Source organism: Microtus pennsylvanicus, chromosome 10 (genome assembly GCF_037038515.1).
Source record: "Microtus pennsylvanicus isolate mMicPen1 chromosome 10, mMicPen1.hap1, whole genome shotgun sequence".
Lineage (NCBI taxonomy): Eukaryota > Metazoa > Chordata > Mammalia > Rodentia > Cricetidae > Microtus > Microtus pennsylvanicus.
The window spans coordinates 39,716,376-39,722,989 of NC_134588.1; the positions used below are offsets into that span (position 1 = coordinate 39,716,376).

Genomic DNA, 6,614 nt, shown 5'->3' on the forward strand with positions numbered 1-6,614 from the left:
GCAGAAATGCTCATAAAATCTCACATGCCTTCATGAGTCCAAGAGATAGCAGGACTCTAGGCAGCATACCTCAGTAAAATACAGGTTATGTATGTCAACCCCACAAACAAAATCTTTAATGGAGAAAAACTTGAGAAAAACTCATTAAAATCAGGAACAAAGTGGGGGCTATCAGCTATGTGCACTAATTTTCAATAGAGTACTGGTAGCACTAGCTAAACGAGTAAGACAAGAGAGGGATAAAAATAGGAACAGAAGCACTAAGTTTGCAATTTTGAACTAAGCTTTCATACTTGGAATATATCCAACTTGATTATGTCACATGTAGCATATGCATCTCTGTATATCTATAATCTTATGTCTTTATCTTTGTGAAGTTATCTTCTTGAATATTTTAAACAAAATGTTCTGCAGTGTTACGTTTGTCTTTATTGTATCATAGATATCAGGCATCTTTTCTCCTTAAAATATTTTAACCTTTTGGTATTACAGTGATTAATAATACATACTGTTCCCGAAGAAGATCCAGTTCATGTTCTAGAACCTCTATCTGGAAGTTCACCACCACCCTTAACTCCAGTTCCAGGAGATCACTTATTTTTTGGTTTTGTCAAGAAATTTCACACTTGGGTGCACATCCTACACATAGGCACATAATCAAAAACAGAACAAACAAACATCAATCACCACAAAGACAATGGTAGTAGAGACAATTAAGTTATTGATAGTGTTTACTACTTTTGCAGAGGATCTGCATTTGGTTCCTGCTCCAACATTGCAGTTCACAACTGCCTGTAATTCTCACTCCAGGGAAACTGAGGTACTTTTCTGACTTCTGTTGACTCACACATATGGGTCAAATAAACACACATATGTACACACATACACTTTCAAGAATATATATTTAGAAATAAAAAATAAATCACAAAATAAATTCTATCTTTAAATGATGTAAATTCGCGTGTCCTGGTGGATGACCCCAACAAATCAATGTACACATGGGCAAAACTAATCAGACTCAATAAAGTATTTTTTAAAGAAAAAAAAACATGTTGGGTAGAAGATATATAAGGGAGTAAGTTGGAAGTAGGGGTAGGAGTAGATATGAACAATGTACATTTTCAAAGAATGAATTTCAAAAAAATGCAACTTTGAAAGACATTTTAAGGGATGAAAACTATGACTACATTCTGTATCTACTCAGCGGTGACTCCTGCTTGTCTGCCATTGGGAACGACATCCTGTAGGCTCTTGTGTCATTTTGATGTAGAGTACATTCTTGTGTACATTATTCTTATGTATGCAAATATTTTGCAGCACAATTTTGCAACTAGATAACTATCTATTAATATCTTACGTTACAAAGCCTTCATCTGGTTTTGATGATATCTAACCTTTAAGTTTTCACTCTACTTTGTATTCTATAATGGGATTTTTAAAGTTAAAGTTGCAGTTTCTCAAATGTTTGTTAAAATTCATCAATAAAAGTATCTATGCTGTTTGCTTTTTTTTATTTTTACCTTTTTTTAAAAAATTGTTATTATTTATATTATTGGAGTTTTGATGCTTTTGTAGTTGATAAGAGTTTGTCTAATTCATTGACTTTTCATAAATTTGATTTTTAATCTTCTCTTTAGATTAGTCTTCTAACAACTTTGCTAGTGCTCCTTTGTTTGAATTTCTTCTATTTTTTCTTGATTTTATTACCACTGACACCTATTTTTTAAAGTTTCTGTAGGTGTCTTTGCTTTATTCTTATATCCCCAGTTTCCTGATGTAATTCTTAATTCATTTAAGATCTTTTCTACTTTCTATTTTCTGTATTAAAAGACAGACATTTAACTCTCTTCATTTCTTTCTCTACAACTCACACAGTTTGCACTATTGTAGCCACATTTTAATTTAGTTCAACATCAATTCTTATTAACTCAGATAAGCTTTGTCTTCATGACATGCATTTAATGTTGTAAAACAAATCTTTAGAAACACAACACAAAGTAGAATATTAGGTGGTGCTGTCCTGAAATCTTTACTGAACAGGAGTTCTACCTTGCTGCAGCTGACACTATTGCTGCAATATCACTAACATACCTTTGGCTTTCATATATTTTCTATCTTATTGAATTCACTGATTATATCATTTCAATTAATGTACATAAAACATATATGTTGGAGAATATTAATATATTTTGATATAGGCATCTACCCGGTAATATCTTGTATTTGCCTGAATTTGCTTAATTCCCCATCTTTTATATTCTATGTTTTTTAGCCTCAAATGAAATTATTTTTCCTATTCATCTTTTACAACAGAATCTCAATAATGTATTCATAAATTAATAGTTATCTTGCAGTTTGAAATCCATCTCTACAACTAATTCCTGTGTACCCATCAAATAACTGAGATTCTGTACACAGTGAATAATAACCTATTAAAATATTGTTCAGGAGCTGCATCCAGGGCTTTGTGCTATTGCTATTCGTCATTTCACATATCTATATTACCATTTTAAAATACAAAACTACTACTAATTAAAACAAGAATGAATCCTGTGAAACTTTATTATGTGCTATTTTATAATTTGTAATTCACATTTAGTTATATGTCTTCTTTTTATCTATATAATTCTTCTATTAAAGACAAACAGTGCTGTGAAACTATTTCTTCTAAATGGAAGTATTCTCTATTAGACAGAGGAAAGAGACTTAGTAAATTCAGTAAAATTTATAAGACTCTGGAAGTTCACAAAATCTCATAGTTTGTGAAGCCCCATCATAAGATTACACAAGTGGTCAACAGTTGGTGAGGAGGGCAACTCTTTAGTAGAGCTTCCTGAGTGTCATACAATGAACTCCAGTGGAGTATCCCTTATAACTTGTGGCCCTTGCTGGAGCTGTGCTTCACAATGTCACAGCTGCCTTGCATTCTCCCATCTTCTCTCCCTAAGCAATGACTGACTAATGCTTCTTTTAATAACCAATAGACTCGCCTTTCCGCGCTGCCCCAGGACGGGTCCATACGGCGTTGTTCTTGGTTCCCGACGTAACTTAAAGGGAAACTTACACAATGTGCGGAGCCCTTGATGTCCTGCAGATGAAGGAGGAGGATGTCCTCAAATTCCTTGCTGCAGGCACCCACTTAGGTGGCACCAACCTCGACTTCCAGATGGAGCAGTACATCTACAAAAGGAAAAGCGATGGCATCTACATCATCAATCTGAAGAGGACCTGGGAGAAGCTGCTGCTTGCAGCTCGGGCTATTGTTGCCATCGAGAACCCCGCTGATGTCAGCGTCATCTCCTCCAGGAACACTGGGTAGCGAGCCGTGCTGAAGTTTGCTGCCGCCACTGGAGCCACTTCGATTGCTGGCCATTTCACCCCAGGGACCTTCACTAACCAGATCCAGGCAGCCTTCAGGGAGCCGCGGCTTCTAGTGGTGACCGATCCCAGGGCTGACCACCAGCCCCTCACAGAGACATCTTACGTGAACCTGCCCACCATTGCCCTGTGTAACACAGACTCATCTCTGCGCTATGTGGACCTCGCCATCCCGTGCAACAACAAGGGAGCTCACTCAGTGGGCTTGATGTGGTGGATGCTGGCCCGTGAAGTACTCCGCATGCGTGGCACTATCTCCCGTGAGCACCCATGGGAGGTTATGCCTGATCTTTACTTCTACAGAGACCCAGAGGAGATTGAGAAGGAAGAACAGGCTGCTGCTGAGAAGGCTGTGACCAAGGAGGAGTTTCAGGGTGAATGGACTACACCAGCTCCTGAGTTCACTGCTGCTCAGCCAGAGGTGGCTGACTGGTCTGAGGGGGTGCAGGTGCCCTCGGTGCCCATCCAGCAGTTCCCTACTGAAGACTGGAGTGCCCAGCCAACCACTGAGGATTGGTCAGCAGCTCCCACAGCGCAGGCCACCGAGTGGGTTGGAGCCACCACTGTGTGGTCCTGAGCTCCTCTGCAGTCACCTGAGCAAAGGGAAAAAAGGTGGAAGGAAAATAAAGTTCCTACAAGCTGTAAAAAAACAAACAAACAAACAAACAAACAAACAAACAAACAATAGACTCATTGTTTCACCAAGCTAGATTTTGATAGATTCATCTCTTTGGCTTTCCATCTGTGCCCTATCTGTAGTGACTAAACAGTTGTTAATACATCCCCAGGAAATATAATACACCACAATTATCACCTTCACAGAGACTGACAGATCTAAACTTAAGTTGGGGAGTAATGCTATTGTGTCCCCTGAAATGAATGGATATGCTATGCCTCTGAAGATAAACTGTTTTTAGATGAAACATCTACAGGGACAATCTTGATATGGATCATTCTCCCAATGTATTATTCCCTAAATGTTTTATGAGGCACAGATCTCTTGTAGAATATAGAACCTAAAAGGGAATGTATTAGATTAGTTTTTAAGATACAGCTACGGTATTTCAGCAATGGTTGTGTCATACCCAAGAGCCTAAGAAACCTGTACTTACTCTTACCATTATTATAAATACCACAGTAGTCCTACTCTGGCACTAAAGGCCAGAGGTATTCCTGAAGAACAAATGGTCTTCAGTCTGTCTTGGAAACCTGAAGACTTTGTCTTTAATAACAATGAAAAAATCAACAGCAAAACAACATGGCAGAACAACTTCCTGCAAAAGCGAAGGTCAAGTAAGAAAGAGATGCAAAACTTTCCTTTTTCCTAAGTTTATCTGGACTAGTATCAGAAAATACCATACATATTTACTATTGGATCCCACAGATGTGGATTCATTCCACCTTGAAAAAAGGTCAGAGAGTTCAGGTCTATTCTTATTCCTTATTAGGTTATTGATAGGAAGTTTGAATTACAGTGTAGTCATGAACAGTATATCTTGACCTAGGGTCTAAATACTTTGTGTTTTGGATTTTAAGATGATAATTACTTTGTTTGTTCCTCATTTGTATCATGGTAAAAAAAAAAAAGTCTTGCTTTCTTCTCCCCCTACTCTTTTGAGTTTGGTAATTAAAGATCATGAGAGAAATAAACACAGGTGGATTCAGTATTCAGTGGGTTGTCTCCTAAATTTATTTTGTGTCTGCACATATTTCTTTTGTATCTTTGTTTTTTCTGCCTAACATTTCTAATCCATATGGCCTTCCCTGGAATAAACAAACCAGTTGAGTTTGGACCTGTCAGATATTACCTCAACATAGGACCTGAAAAGAGGGGATAGAAGTGAAGGTCACAACAATTTACTGTGCTTCTTCCAACCTAAATTAAGGATAATAGAAAATCTCCAAAGAAGTGACCATAGGACAACCTGTTGTAAAAATCTTTCATTGAAGTTCTCTTCCGCTGTGATTCTACTTTGTGTCAAATTGAGAAAGTTAACCATCCTCGTCAGTTAAATTCTCTTTGTTCCTCTATACAGAAAACATGTAGACATTTTCCCCCTCTGGACTCTTTCTAAAATATTTAGTTTAAGTATCCTAAATATTAAAAATAATATACCTAGGTATTCTGCTGATTGCTCACATGTTGAATGTATGTTTATATTGAAACTAGCCTTAAATTTTCTTCTAAGTTTGTCATTTTGTAGACTTATATTTGCCAAGTTAATCTGTGAGAATTCTGTGATTCTGTGATTACTAATTTGAATATATCTTCAGATTTTCTTATTTTCTCATATTCCATGTACCCACATATAAAGCTATCTATGACACCAAGATTTGTAGCTCTTTTCTATCTATCCTTTGGCACTTCCATCAAAGGGATAACAGTTAGATAAAACCATTCCTCCTAATTTTCTTTGGAAACTTTTTGGGCATATGGCAATAATTGGTCACTTTTTCAGTGCTCTCTTTTCTGAAACTTTTATTGATGAATGTCTTGATTCTTCACTTTTAGTGCCTTATTAAATTCCTTATGGTAATTTTCATTAATTTGCTGCATTGATATTTAATGCTAAATTTGCCAGAAATTTCTTGCTTTCACTGAATTCTATTTCTATAGTCTCTGGTGATTTAAATTTTGTCTAAGCATGTTACTCTGTGAATCTCTACATTTACTACCTGTCTATCAAGATTTTAGAGTTATTTGAAGTCTCACCTATTCAGTTTTCTAATGGATTAGATAAAAGTTTTGATTTTTGATCTGTTCAACTTTTACTCCCATCATAAAGTTGGGATGATGGTCTAAGTTCTTTGAGCAATTTTGAACTGGTATCAAAAGCAGTCTGCAATGGAATTTTTTTTCATCTGGAATTGGATAATATGGTTCTATTATATCATTATGAATCATTACCTGATGTTAGTTAAATTGCTATATCTGCTCAAGACTTTAAACAGCAAATGCAAATTGAGAGGGTTTCCTTAATCCATTCAAATTTGGCAATTTTCTACAAAGATTCACAGAACTCTTTGAAAAACATTATTCTCACAGTCTTTTTTTTTTTTACAGAGAATGAATAAAATTAATGTCATGCAAAGTTATAAAGGAATATGTCTTAGGGTTACTATTATGGTGATGAAACATCATGAAATACAGCATCATGAAGAGGGAAGGGATTTTATGTTGCATATACTGAATCACAGTTTATTGAGAGGAGCCAAGGTTAGAACTCCAAACAAGG

At 36.3% G+C, this 6,614-nt stretch overlaps 1 pseudogene; it reads left to right on the top strand.

Moving 5' to 3' along the window:
- Positions 1-2,993: 2,993 nt before the first annotated feature.
- LOC142858650 (small ribosomal subunit protein uS2 pseudogene) lies at positions 2,994-4,039 on the top strand (annotated as a pseudogene).
- The last annotated feature ends 2,575 nt before the right edge of the window (positions 4,040-6,614 follow it).